The sequence below is a fragment of the Triticum aestivum genome, chromosome 6D, assembly GCF_018294505.1.
Source record: "Triticum aestivum cultivar Chinese Spring chromosome 6D, IWGSC CS RefSeq v2.1, whole genome shotgun sequence".
Lineage (NCBI taxonomy): Eukaryota > Viridiplantae > Streptophyta > Magnoliopsida > Poales > Poaceae > Triticum > Triticum aestivum.
This window is the reverse complement of record NC_057811.1, coordinates 239,872,016-239,887,211: the sequence shown is the minus strand read 5'-3', so window position 1 is coordinate 239,887,211 and position 15,196 is coordinate 239,872,016.

The following is a 15,196-nucleotide window of genomic DNA, read 5'->3' as shown; positions in this document are numbered from 1 at the left end:
GGCGGCAAGCAGCGGCGGCGCGAGCGGCGGCGGCGGCGATTGTGCTCGGGCTAGGGTTTCGGGTGGGGCGGGCTGGCGGCTGGCGGCTTATAAGAGGTCGGCCGGGCGAAGTCCTAATCGCTTACGGCCCGACTAAGTCGGTTGACTTTTTTAAAAAAAAATCGACGCGCAGAAAAAGAAAGAAACTAAATATTAAACGGACTCCAAAAATCCTGAAATTAATTTTCCCCGTCCTCGAAAAATATGCCGGACAAAGTGAACATTTATTTGGGCCTAAAATGCAATTTTGAAAAACGCGTATTTTTTCTAATTCTAATAAAATAGCAATAAAATCCAAATAAAATTATTTATTTGATTTTAATATTTTTCCTCCAATATTTCATTTATTTTCGAGAAGTCATATTATCTCCTCTCATATATTTTGATACGAAATATTTTCGGAGAGAAAAATCATTAAAACCAAAATGATCCTTGTTTCAATATTTGATAAAATTCAAATATGAAAATCGTGAAATCCCCAACTCTCTCCGCGGGTCCTTGAGTTGCTTAGAATTTCAAGGATCACAAACGAAAATGCAATAAAATATGATATGCATGAATGACCTATGTATAACATTCCAAATTGAAAATTTGGGATGTTACAAACCTAACCCACTTAAGATGAATCTCGTCCTCGAGATTCGGGTTAGCTAGAAAATAGGTGCGGGTGGTCTTTGAGTAAATCATCCTCTCGTTCCCAGGTGGCTTCATCCTCGGTATGGTGGCTCCACTGAACTTTGCAAAATTTGATAACCTTGCTGCGAGTAACTCAGCTGGCAAACTCTAGAATCTTGACAGGTTTCTCCTCATACGTCAAGTCACTATCCAACTGTATTGCTTCCAGGGGCACTTTATCTCTCAGAGGAATATCGGCCATCTCCGCATGGCACTTCTTCAACTGGGAAACGCGTAACACATCATGAACTCCTAACAGTCCTTCTGGTAACTCCAACTTGTAGGCAACTTCTCCCATGCGTTCCAAAACACGGTACGGTCCCACAAATCTCGGGGCTAACTTTCCCTTAACTCCAAAACGTTTAACACCTCGCAAGGGTGACACTCGCAGATATGCTCGGTCTCCGATTTCATAGACTACCTCCTTGCGTTTTCAATCTGCATAACTCTTCTGTCGGGACTGAGCTATCTTCAGTCTATCTCGAATCAACTTAACCTTCTCCTCGGACTCCTTAATCAAATATGGACCAAACAACTGACGGTCTCCAACTTCATCCCACATCAACGGTGTTCGGCATCTCCTTCCATACAGGGCTTCGAACGGTGCCATCTTCAAACTGGCCTAGTAGCTATTATTGTAAGAGAACTCCATGTAGGGCAAGTTGTCATCCCAACTAGATCCATAATCTAAAGCACAAGCTCTCAACATGTCCTCCAAAATCTGATTGACTATCTCGGTCTGTCCATCTGTCTGCGGGTGAAAAGTTGTACTGAACTCCAGCCTGGTACCCAAGGTCTGGTGCAGCTGGTGCCAAAATTTTGAAGTAAACTGTGTTCCTCTATCTGATACGATGGTCCTCGGAACTCCGTGCAGACATACTATCCTGGTCATATATATCTTAGCCAACTTTGCACTAGTATAGGTGGTTTTCACGGGGATAAAGTGGGCTACTTTGGTCAAACGACCCACTACTACCCAGATAGAATCATATCCTAATCGGGTCGTGGGCAAACCGGTGATGAAATCCATGCCAAGCTTGTCCCACTTCCATGCGGGTATCGGCATAGGTTGAAGTAATCCTGCTGGCTTCTGATGTTCTGCCTTCACTCTCTGACATACATCACATACGGCTACATACTCGGCAATATCCTTCTTCATACCAGTCCACCAGAAACGCTCCTTCAAATCCAAATACATCTTGGTGTTTCCAGGGTGTATCGAGTATGGCTAGTCATGAGCTTCCTATAGTATCAACTTCCTGATCTCTGCATTATTGGGCACATATACACGGTCCTGGAACCATAAGGTGTCGTGCTCATCCTCACGAAAACCTTTGGCTTTTCCTTCGCCCATTCTCTCCTTTATCTCAGCAATCTCTTTGTCATCCTTCTGAGCTTCTCGAATCTTTCCCAACAATGTAGACTGAACTTCCATTGCTGCAACAAAACCTCTAGGAACAATCTCCAAACGAAGTTCCCTGATATCCTCGGCTAACTCCTTTGGCATCCCTCCGCTTACGAGGGTGTTAACATAACTCTTGCGGCTCAAAGCGTCTGCTACGACATTGGCCTTTCCTGGATGATAATGCGGCTTCATGTCATAATCCTTTATGAGCTCCAACCATCTCCTCTGCCTGAGGTTCAGCTCCTTCTGTGTGAAGATGTACGTCAAACTCTTGTGATCCGTGTACACATCGCAACGGTTTCCAATGAGAAAATGTCTCCAGGTCTTGAGCGCGTGCACCACAGCTTCTAACTCCAAATCATGCGTGGCGTAATTCAATTCGTGCGGTTTAAGTTGTCTTGAGGCATACAAAACAACCCTTCCGTCTTGCATAAGTACTCCTCCAAGTCCTAAGCGAGAGGCGTCGCAATACACTTGGAAATCCTTGCGTATATCTGGCAGAATCAGCACTGGGGCTGTAGTCAAACGTTTCTTCAACTCCTGGAAACTTGCTTCACATTCTTCAGTCCAATGGAACTTGGTGTCCTTCAACAATGCCGTCATAGGCTTCGCAATCTTGGAAAAATTCTCAATGAATCTCCGATAGTATCCCGCGAGTCCAAGAAAACTGCGGATCTCTCCAACTGAGGTGGGTGCCAACCACTCAGTGACTGACTGGACCTTGGTGGGATCCACTACTGTACCTTCTCCTGATATAACATGTCCAAGAAATCCAACTTCCTTCAACCAAAACTCACATTTGCTGAACTTGGCATATAACTAATGTTCCCTGAGCTTCTCGAGAACTAAACGCAAATGCTCCTTGTGTTCCTCTTCATTCTTCGAGTATACCAAGATATCATCAATGAACACCACGACAAACTTATCCAAGAACTCCATGAACAACTTGTTCATCATACTCATGAAATAGGCAGGGGCGTTAGTTAGTCCAAACGACATAACCGTATACTCATACAGCCCATACCTTGTGGTGAAAGCTGTCTTAGGTATATCCTTCTCCCGAATCTTCAACTGGTGATATCGCGATCGCAAGTTGATCTTCAAAAATACCTTTGCTCCTTGCAGCTGGTCAAACAAATCATTGATCATGGGCAGTGGGTACTTGTTCTTGATTGTTACTTCATTCAACGCACGATAATCAACCACCATTCTTGACGATCCATCCTTCTTCTCAACCAAGAGCACTGGGGCTCCCCATGGTGATGAACTTCGTCGAATGTAACCTTTCTCCAACAATTCCTTAATCTGCTTCTTAATCTCCTCCAGATCGTTTGCGGGCATCCGGTATGGTCTCTTCGATATAGGCCCGGTGCCTGGCAATAGTTCTATCAAAAACTCAATATCTCGATCTGGTGGCATGCCTGGTAACTCCTCTGGAAATACATCTGGGTAATCCTTTACTACCGGCACTTCCTCCTGAACAACTCCCATGAGAGAATTTACTTGAGTCCTCCTCGGTGCATGCCTGGATACATACTTGATCGTTTTTCCCTCCGGGGTGGTGAGTAAAATTGACTTACTCGTGCAATCGATGTTTCCCCCATACATCGATAGCAAATGCATTCCTAGTATCACATCCAAACCTTGTGACTCCAAAATTATCAGGTCTGAGGGGAAAACATGGCTCCCAATGGTCAATGGCATCTGAAAACATCCTTGACTTGCCATATACTCTGCTCCTGGTGAACTTACTAACATTGGTGTCCTAAGTACCTTAGTGGCAACTTATACTTATCCATGAATCCCCTTGATATGTATGAATGCGATGCACCAGTATCAAAAAGAACGATTGCAGTAAAAGACTTAACCAAAAACTTACCGATAACTGCAGCAGGCTGCTCCTCAACCTCCTCCACGTTCACGTGGTTCACTTGTCCCCTGTTGAAAGGGTTGGGCTTCTTCCCAGTGCTTCCATTGCCATTGCCGTTCTTCAATTCCAGACAATCGTTGGCATAGTGCCCAGTCTTCCCGCACTTGAAACAGGTAATGTGACTTTGATCCTTCTTAGCGGGTGTGGCTGGGTTAGAGCGATTCTGATTGCTGCCTGCTCCATTCCCGTTTCCATTCTTGGGGCCATTGTGATTATGGGAACTACCTCCATTATGAGTGTGGCCTCCATGGTTATGGGCAAGTCCTCCCGAGTTCGGGGTGAAACGAGGCTTCTGCTGAGCTCCAGAATTGTACTTCCTTGTCCATACTTCCTCTTGCGGCTCTCAATCTGTTGCTGCTTCCCTTCCATCATAAGAGCCTTGTCTACCAACTCCTGGTAGTTGTTAAAAGTTGCCACCATCAACTGCATGCTCATCTCATCGTTCAGCCCTTCCATAAACTTCTCCTGCTTCGCGGCATCTGTGGCCATCTCATCAGGGGCATAACGAGACAGCTTACTAAACTCATCTACGTACTGAGCCACAGTACGGTTTCCCTGGCGTAAGTTGCAAAACTCACGCTTCTTCATGCTCATAGCTCCAGTTGAGACATGGGCTGTGCAGAATGCTTGCTGAAATTGATCCCAAGTGATGTTGGCTATAGGGAAAGTGGTTGTGTAATTCTCCCACCATGATGTTGCTGGTCCATCCAATTGGGGTGCGGCAAAACGCACCTTCTCAGCATCTGTGCAACCTGTGGTGGTCAACTCCCTTCCAATCTTGCGTAACCAGTCATCCGCAACTATGGGCTCGGTGCTACTGGAAAACATCGGCGGCTGCAACCTCAGAAAGCGGGCTAAGTTTCAACTGGAGGTGGTGGCAGTGGGTTGTTGTTGTTGTTGTTGTTGTTGTTGTTGTTGCCTTGGTTCTAGACTAAGATCTGCATCAAGGCATTCTGCTGCTGAATCAACTGGGTGATCTCCGGTGGGAAGACAAATCCGGTGTCACGTCTCGGAGGCATCTGATGGGTTTAGAGGGGAGAGATTAGAATAGAAAAAGGTCTAGTGAGAAAGAACTACCCATATGCACATGAGACAAACACAATCATATTAATCAATCAATCAAGCAAGGGCATACAATCGGTCTAGAACTATTGTTAAAAGTGCTCAGACTACTACTATGTACAGGGGGAATACTACTAGTCATATGGTGGTCATCTAGAAATATTGATCGCTGGAAGACTCCATGATATCCGCTCCAGCTTCGTCTTCATAATCATCATCACTATTGTCAGGGTCGGAGTCGGTGTCGTCGATGATGATGTAGTCTTCAGAACAAATCTCCTTGGGTTCGTCGTCTTCTCCTCCTGGTGCGGGATCTCCCATGAATACTCCTAGCTTCTTTGTCAGGTCGTCATTCTTCTCCACCAGTATGATGATTTCCTCCTCATAATTGTCGCGTGTAGCCTTGAGTTCCTCTTCAAGCTCGGTGATCCTAGTCATTGCCTTCTTCAAATCTATCATGCCTGCGCACATCTGGTTCTCCTGGCGTCGAATGTGCTGGTTTAGCTCCTGGATGAATGCTGCAATGGACCTGTCCCTCCTGGTGCTGACTATCTCCCACTGCTCATCTCGGCGCCCACATATCTGGTAAATAGTATCCTTGAGATCCTTGTGGTGAACTTCGCCGATGCGTCCCATGGCGATGTGGGCTGCATGCTCTTTCCTAGACTCCAGGTGGGTGCATCAAAGGAAAACTCTATGGGCTCCGTAACTGGCGTGAATGTCCTTCCTGGAACTTGAAATTGAATCATCCAGCGCTCCTCTTCTGGTAAAGTGGCATTGTAGGTCCCGGTGAAGCTTGGTAATCCAATATTCAAGTATCTAGTGACTTCCTTCAAGTATCGTCCAAAAGGTGTGTCTTCATCCGGTTGTGCAAACTTGTTCCTCGAGTCCGCCATCCTAAAGAGTAGAAAATGGAGAGAAGTCAAAAATGAGTAGAGAAGAGTGACCTATGGCTTTTCTTAGTGGTCGTGTCCTACATTCAGCTGTGCTCTGATACCATCTTGTAGCGACCCGACCTCAGATGGTCAAGTCTCTGTGCTTCAGTATCATCTCTGGATCAGTAATGCTGACACACACAGTACTCGAAGGATTTATAACAGAGTAGCAATCACACACTTATTACATCGATAGTCTCCAAAGAGAACTTATTACAATAAATAAGGCTTAAGGCCATCTAACACGATAACAGGGGAAGGCTTGGAAGATAAAGTGAGTCCATTAACTCCAACGGCATAGCTGAGTGCATGGCAACGACCTATCGCACCTTTACTCGTCGTCTGAAAAGTCTACAACATAATACGTTGCAGCCCGAAAACGGGTCAACACATGGAATATGCTGGCAATATAACACAGTAGAGCAATGAACAGAATAATGCTATCACTACATGCATATATGGCTGGTGGAGGCTCTATCGTTATATGGTTTTTGTGAAAAGCAAAATTTTTCCTACAACAAAGGAATAAGTTTTATTTAACTATCATGGTAGTTGAAACATCATTGAGAAGGTACCTCCAACTCAATCCCAATTAAAAGTAATTATCAACCCAACAAATTAAATTAGAGTAATGAGATACAATAGGATAATCCAAGTACTAGATACTCAAGATGTCCATAACTGGGGACACGGCTAACCATGATTAGATTGTACACTCTGCAGAGGTTTGCGCGCTTTTCCCCACAAGACTCGATCTCCTCTGTTGGATTTCTCGCACTACATGGTGTTTGAGAAACGGATGACCGAGACACAGTCTTTCAGAAGCACTAACTCTTTACTCCGGGTGGACAGTTACACCTACTTTCCCTCTACATCTACTAGCCCACCACTGAAAGAGGTCACACAACATACTCAACTATGCCAGAGCCCATAATGGCTTGTGGCTACACACGGAAGTTTCTAGCACGAAATATCTCACGATCCCTTTGAGCCTGGGTGGCTGTGACGCCCTCGATTCAATCGTACACTAATCATACACGCAAATGTGTACGATCAAGATCAAGGACTCACGGGAAGATATCACAACACAACTCTAGACACAAATTAAAATAATACAAGCTTTATAGTACAAGCCAAGGGCCTCGAGGGCTTGAATACATGAGCTCGAATACACAAGAGTCAGCGAAAGCAACATTATCTGAGCACAGACATGTGTTAAACAAGATTGCTTTAAGAAGGCCAGCACAAAAGCATCTACGATCGAAAAGGCAAGGCCTCCTGCCTGGGAGCCTCCTAACTACTCCTGGCCGTCGGTGGTCTCCACGTAGTAGTAGGCATCGACGATGACATCTGGCTCCTGGGCTCCGACATCTGGTTGCATCAACCGGAAAGAAGAAGAAAGGGGGGAAAGGGGGAGCAAAGCAACCGTGAGTACTCATCCAAAGTACTCGCAAGCAAGGATCTACACTACATATGCAACATTATCAAAGGAAGGCTGTATATGTGGACTGGGCTGTAGAAATGCCAGAATAGAGAGAAGGCCTAGTCCTATCGAAGACTAGCATCTTCTGGAAACCACCATCTTGCAGCAACAGGAGGGAGTAGAGTAGCATAACGTAAAGTAGTAGAAGTGTTATCAACCTCGGCCAGAGATCCTTTCTCGACTCCCTGCGAGAAAGCAATCCCAGAGCCATACTATCTAGTTATCACCTCATATCCATGTCTCATCTCAAGTATCCAGTTCTAGTTGTATCGATCGGGATACAACTCCAAGTGCCTGTTACCGTAGGACAGGCTATCGATATATGTTTTCTTCCCTGCAGGGGTGCACCAGCTTACCCACCATGCTCGATTAACTCCAGCCGGACACACTTTCCTGGGTCATGCCCGACCTGGGCCAAACAATACGCCGCAACCCGACCTAGGCTTAATAGAGAGGTCAGCACGCCGGACAAAACCTATGCCCCCAGGGGTCATGGGCCATCGCCCCGGGAACTCCTGCACGTTGCGTACGCGGCCGGTGAGCAGACCTAGCTACCTCCCTAAAAAGGCAGGAGCTTACCAGTCCAACCCGGCGCGCGCCGCTCAGTCGCTGACGTCTATTAAGCTTCGGTTGATGCATATGACGCAGAACGCCCATACTATGCCCACGTGATGGTTAGTGCTATCAGGCCAGAGGCCCCTCGGATCAAATATCCAAATCGTAGTGGATTAGGAACGTGCGGTAACAAGCAGAGACTCACGAAAGATGTGACCTCGTTGCCCCGTCTCGAGGACTTGCGGCAAGGGCTCGGAATGCCCGGCCACGCCTCATAATTATCTCGCGGGCACCCTCCAGGTCAACCCGTCTCCACATCACTCGCAATTAAGCTCGCGCGGGTACCCCTCAGGGCCGATCCGTCTTTAGTAACATGGTTCAGTGTAAAGTCATAGTAACCATAGTAACTGTGTGTCCAAACATCAAGGGGAAAACCCGAGGAATCACCTCCGGTGGGTTCCACTCGATGTAATCATCAAGGTGAACGTAAGAGGAACCACCCTCGAAGTTCACACTTGAGGGGTTGCACGACAGAGTCGTATTGGAAGTGGTCAAGGTGGAATCACCCTCGATGACCACAACCGAATAACTATACTACAGGGTTAACATCAGAAGTGCTGTAGAGGTCTCACCCTCGGCACTCGATAGTAACCCAGTAGTGTCGAGCAACTAAGGGGAAAGTGATGTGCGGTGCCGGGGCCTGGTCTTCGATCCCGTTGATCGGGTCTTCGAAGATAAAGCGGGGCAACTAGGACAAGGTGGGGGTCACTGATGGATCACTAACCAACCTATACTAAGCAGTTTAGGATAAGTAGGTAAGGTACAATGAGCAGGTTACAAAAGCAGGCTATGCATCAGAATAGGAGCAAACAATAACAGTAGCAAAATCTAATGCAAGCATGAGAGAAAGGAATGGGCGATATCGGGATGATCAAAAGGGGGGCTTGCCTGGTTGCTCTGGCAAGGAGGGGTCGTCGTCGACGTAGTCGATCATAGGGGCCGCATCAGTCTCGGGGTCTACCGGAGAGAAGAGGGGGAAGAAACAGTAAATACAGAGCAACCAACGCATCACAAGGCATAACATGGCAATACGCGGTGCTAGGGATGACCTAACGCAGTACTAGGCGATAATGGCGAACGGGGAATTCAACCAGGAATGTTTTCCCGGTTCCGGACCTGTGTCAGACAGATGACCGGAGGGGGAATGTTCCATGTTCAGATAGTTAGAGGCATCTGACAGGTAAACGGACAGTGTATTCGGATTCGTCTCGTCGTTCTGAGCAACTTTCATGTAGAAAACATTTTCATCCGAGTTACGGTTTATTTTAAAAGATTTTTCAAAGTTTTAAATCATTTCCGGAATTAACAGAATTAAATTAAAAGGTAAAAGCAATTACTGTGTCAGCATGATGTCATTAGCCAACAGTCTGTTTGACTGGTCAAAGTAGCACGTGGGTCCCGGTTGTCATTGACTAACACTAATTAATATTTTAATAAGTTAATAAGTTAATTAGGTTAATTAACAGGCTTAATTAAGTTAATTAATTAATTTTATTTTTATTTTTTTAATAATTCTTTTTTTACAGGGCGCTGGGGCCCCACGGTCAATGGCTGTGGGGTGGGGATTAGCTTAGCGCTAACCACCCAGTTAGTGGTCGGGGCACACCGGCGCGGGCCGGCCTTACTAGGGAGGCCGCCGGGCGCATGGCACGGCGAGGGCATGGCTGGCAGCGGCCGAGCCATAGGCTAGCATGGGCGGGGGCGGCAGCAACCGCCGCCGACGGCCACTGCGAGCGAGGAGGAGTGAAGCGAGCGAGGACGGGCGGTCGGGGCGCAACTGCCAACGAGCGGGGGCTGCAGAGGAACGCGGCGGCATGGCGCCGGCGTGGCTGAGCGCAGCGGCGGGGGAGCAGGGCAGCAGTAGGACAAGTGCGGAGGCGGACACGGCGAGCGGCAGCCGACGCGGGCGCGGCTGCAGTGGCGCACGGCGGGGCGCGTCGAGCGTGATAGGGAGCGCGTGCGGGAGCGGTACAGGGCGCGACGACGGGAGGAAAAGAGAAGGCGGAGGCCGGGGGCCTCACCGGCGATGGAGGGAAGCGGGGGCGGCGAGGCTCCAGGTCGGCCGACGATGGAGAGGCGGGGACGAGGACGAGGCAACGCGTGGAGGCTCCGACGAGCGGTGTCGAGGTGGCGGGGCGCGGTCGTCGGGGCGGCGCCAAGGGCGGCGGCGTCCAGGCGGCGTCGGCGAGGTGGCGCCGACGCGGTAGCGCTGGGGAAGGGCGTTGGCGGTGGTCCGGCGAGGTGGCCCCGGGGCGGCGGCGATGGGCGGCGTTGGGCGGGCGTTGGGGTTTGCCCGATCTGGATCGAGGGGGGAGGGGGAGGAGCGAGGGGATCATGGGGGAAGTGGGAGTGTGGTGGTGGATCGGGCTAGGGTTAGGTGCCAGGGGGTTAGTGGTGGTGGTTGGTTGGGCCTAGAGCCATCTAGGCCAGGGAGTCGCGGGGTGGGCTGGCTGGGTGTGGGCCGAGGCCCACGAGGGAAAGGGAGGAATTTTCTATTTTTCTTTTTAGCACTTTGTTTTATTTTAGTTTAGGGCATTCAACCAATTTGCAAGAATTTTGGTTCTCCACCAATATTAACAAATGAATATTTGTCACATGATCAACATTTTAAATTTCCATGTTTTGCGAACTTTTGGAGTTCACTTAGAATTTGAAATTTGAATTAGGACCGGATTGAATCGAAAGGGGGATTTAGCAACAGTGAAAAATGATGACATGGCACCATTAACAGGGGATTACTGTAGCATGACACTGGGGGTGTTACAAATCTCCTCCACTACAAGAAATCTCGTCCCGAGATTTAAGTGGGGAAGTAAAGAGTAACTTCGGGTGAACTGACCCTTATAGGGTTAATTGTCTGGTGAACAATGCAGGGAATGTGACAGAAGTATCTCTCGAGTTGAGATTTAATAAAACATCGAGAGCAAAGTATGAAGGTACCATGAGAAGTTTTAACGGGCAGACAATCATTCGATACCTAATCAAAAGGTGAAAGGGGTTCAGGGCAACAACAACAACAACAAAAATTATTGCGTCTGATACTAGAATAGATCACCAGGAAGGTGGCTCATGAATTACATATGAAGGCAAGTGCAAAAGGATACTTCGGAATCAAGGATGTACAGGAGTCAGGTTTCGATCCTGTGGAACTGTGGGTTATGGGCCCACCATGTGGTTCAAAAGTAGGAAGGACGCCGACATATTGCACGGTCATGGTAGCAAGGCATGGCAGGGGATAGCTTGTCAGTTATGTTGGCAACAACGTTGGAACCAAGGGCGAGGGACAAAGAGAACCATTTTCCTGCTCGTTGAAACGAGGCGGGCCAATAGGCAAAGTTCTCGTCCATCGGGGGTTACCAGGATGTCGTCAGCAATAGTAACAGGGTCACACTGACAGAGTTGTAACCCGATGTGTTTCCATAAGCAGGGAATTATTTCTGCTTATAACATATATAGATCACAAGAAAGGTTAACCAAACCAATGGAAAGGAAAATGTGTCTATTATGAAAATCAGACCAACGGAAAGGAAAGGTGTTTATACCCAAGTATTAGAGTATAACTTTCCCAAGGAAGGCAGAGCATGATAGGGCTCCAAGTATTAAACCATGTAGACAAAGGGGCAAGGAATTTATGAGGTTTACCCATACAACGGTGTTTGGATAATTGATCAAGAACAGATAGCATTGCTCTCCCAATGTTCTTGTTGATGATCGCAGTACCACACACATGCTTCGGGATAGTGTTGACATGGTCATCAGGGAAAGGGCAGACTTCGGGTACACAAAGGATCCATCGAAAACAACTTAGAAAATAAGTTATACAATTTCAGTAAGGAAAAGATGAGGGTGTGACCGACGGGCTCAGCAACAATCCATCGACATGTCAAAAAGGATGTATTACCAAAATTATATGAACAAGTTTGTGTTGGGGAAGGCAAGAATGTTGTCGATGATAACACAAATCATCGAGGGGCAAGGATTGTATTTCTCATCATGAATTCGATTCATATCCTAGAAGAGCTTAGAATGTTGATGATGATCACGACACATTTGTCCAGAGATTTCATGAAGATGTAATCGATCAGCGATGACATCAAGTCAAAGGAATGATGAAGCGAAAGGTTATTGGAACCACGGGTACGACACAAACTCGAAATTAAGCTTGCTATTCAAGACAAAATGATATGACGAGGAAAATCGATGTAGGCTTAGCTCATCGTCGAAAATTGTGCTCCGGGAAGAAGGATCAGGTAGCACAGTTAAAATTTATCACGATAAAGATATAGCCGAGCAGGCTAGGAATGACTTGAAGGATTATTAAACTCGTAAGCAACGAAAATTACTTAGATTTGTTGAATCAGAGTGCGGGATCGTTTCTCTTATTGGTGTTCTCGAGTGACTGATAACTCAGAACCCAGGGGAAAATCTGAAATCGGTGAGAAGTAATACTAGATGAATATTCATAGGAAGCAACTCAGTTATTTGATATTCTCGAGATACCAGCGGTAATACTCGAAGGTAGACCATATTAGATTTTGTACATGTGTATTGATATGCAGAAGGCAAGCACTTCAACTTGTCCGGGAAAGGGGATCAAAGAAGACAATCTTGGTTGGAACCACGATTGCAAAAAAATCAATTTAAAGATGCAAGATGAGCTTATACCAAGGGGACATTTGATTATAAGAGAAGCTTCCATGATAAGATCTACATCGTGTCTATGGGCATGAACACAAAGTTCAAGGTCGACTCCCACTTCTTCAATGCATAACCTCTCATTTACTTCTCGCTTTTGACAAAGTTGTAGTGTAGAAATTTTTTATCCGACGTAACACCAATAGAGTATGACCCATACAAATTTCTGGGCTCACACAAATTAGGGAAAGCATTAGTTCAACCCGTCGGGGCATTTTAGGAACATTTGCAAAAACTTCAGAGGTAATTAACTCAAGCTCGGAAGCAGAGCATGGCTGACAAAGCAGAGAATACAATTTACCAAAGGCAATATGTATCAGGGGAAGAGCGCACAAAATTTTGAATATGAAGGAAACTGTCGGATAATAATCCAACAAAGGATTCAGCGGTCCTTAAGGGGTCTGATGTGAGTATCAGTACTCAATCAGAAGAAGGAAGGAATGCAAAGGCATTGGATTATAGAAACATCTAAATAATTCGATGCTTGAGTACAAAGGAGTTATGATTTCAAGTCGAAGGATCAAAAGCAGAGGCTCTGATCAAGGGATGAGTAAGTTGAATAGACTTAAAGGTGCACCTGATCAAATCTTGATTGGGCAAGAACCAGCTCATAACCGGAGCGATGTCGAAGTCGGAAAGAAAATTTCCAAGGATTAGTTGATGATTGCGAGTATTCGCTCACACGTTGAATCCATAGGAACAGATGGACAACCACAAATAATTTTAAAGAATATTGCTAGACCTATGGAATTAATCCTAATGCAAGCAGGCAAGGAGAATCAATAGCAATAGGCTGCAGAGGATTTTCGGAAGATCACATAGTATTTACAAGTATTTTGAAAAGCATATGAACAACTGGGGATGAGCGGGCCCCGGTTAAGTGAATTATCCTTAGTGCAAAAAGAAGGTGCAAAGTAGAAGGCACAAGGATTCTCGGAACAACGGAGAGTGCTAGGGGTATCTTGTAACAACATGAGGAACTGGGGATGAAGGTACAAGCGGCAAGGAGGTTATGCACGAGGATTACTGGTGGTCAGGAACTATAAGGCAGTGGGCACACAGTCTTGAGAAACATCGAGGAGTATCCGCAGAATCTTCTGGCGAAGCAGGCGATCATCGGTAATGTCGGGGCTCTCCGGGAGGAAGTGGGTAGAGAACCTAATGTCAGAGTTAGTAAAATGTTTAACCTGAATAGAAGAGAGGTCAGAAACCCAGAGTATAGACGAGGAATAAAAGATCCTAATACCACCCATCGGCGACGTGGGCACGTAAGCCACACAGCCAAGTTAGTAAAACAGTTTTGGATGACTAGACTCAACTTCGGCCAAGGAGTTGGAAGGGGGCTACCTACAGGCAGTCGGCTCTGATACCAACTTGTGACGCCCTTGATTCAATCGTACACTACTCATACACGCAAATGTGTACGATCAAGATCAAGGACTCACGGGAAGATATCACAACACAACTCTAGACACAAATTAAAATAATACAAGCTTTATATTACAAGCCAGGGGCCTCGAGGGCTTGAATACATAAGCTCGAGTATACAAGAGTCAGCGGAAGCAACATTATCTGAGCACAGACATGAGTTAAACAAGATTGCCTTAAGAAGGCCAGCACAAAAGCATCTACGATCGAAAAGGCAAGGCCTCCTGCCTGGGAGCCTCCTAACTACTCCTGGTCATCGGCGGTCTCCACGTAGTAGTAGGCATCGACGGTGACATCTGGCTCCTGGGCTCCGACATCTGGTTGCATCAACCAGAAAGAAGAAGAAAGGGGGGAAAGGGGGAGCAAAGCAACTGTGAGTACTCATCCAAAGTACTCGCAAGCAAGGATCTACACTACATATGCAACATTATCAAAGGAAGGCTGTATATGTGGACTGGGCTGCAGAAATGCAAGAATAGAGAGAAGGCCTAGTCATATCAAAGACTAGCATCTTCTGGAAACCACCATCTTGCAGCAACAGGAGGGAGTAGAGTAGCATAACGTAAAGTAGTAGAAGTGTTATCAACCTCGGCCAGAGATCCTTTCTCGACTCCCTGCGAGAAAGCAATCCCAGAGCCATACTATCCAGTTATCACCTCATATCCATGTCTCATCTCAAGTATCCAGTTCTAGTTGTATCGATCGGGATACAACTCTAAGTGTCTGTTACCGTAGGACAGGCTATTGATAGATGTTTTCTTCCCTGCAGGGGTGCACCAACTTACCCACCATGCTCGATTAACTCCGGCCGGACACACTTTCCTAGGTCATGCCTGGCCTCGGCCAAACAATACGCCGCAACCCGACCTAGGCTTAATAGAGAGGTCAGCACGCCGGACTAAACCTATGCCCCCAGGGGTCATGGGCCA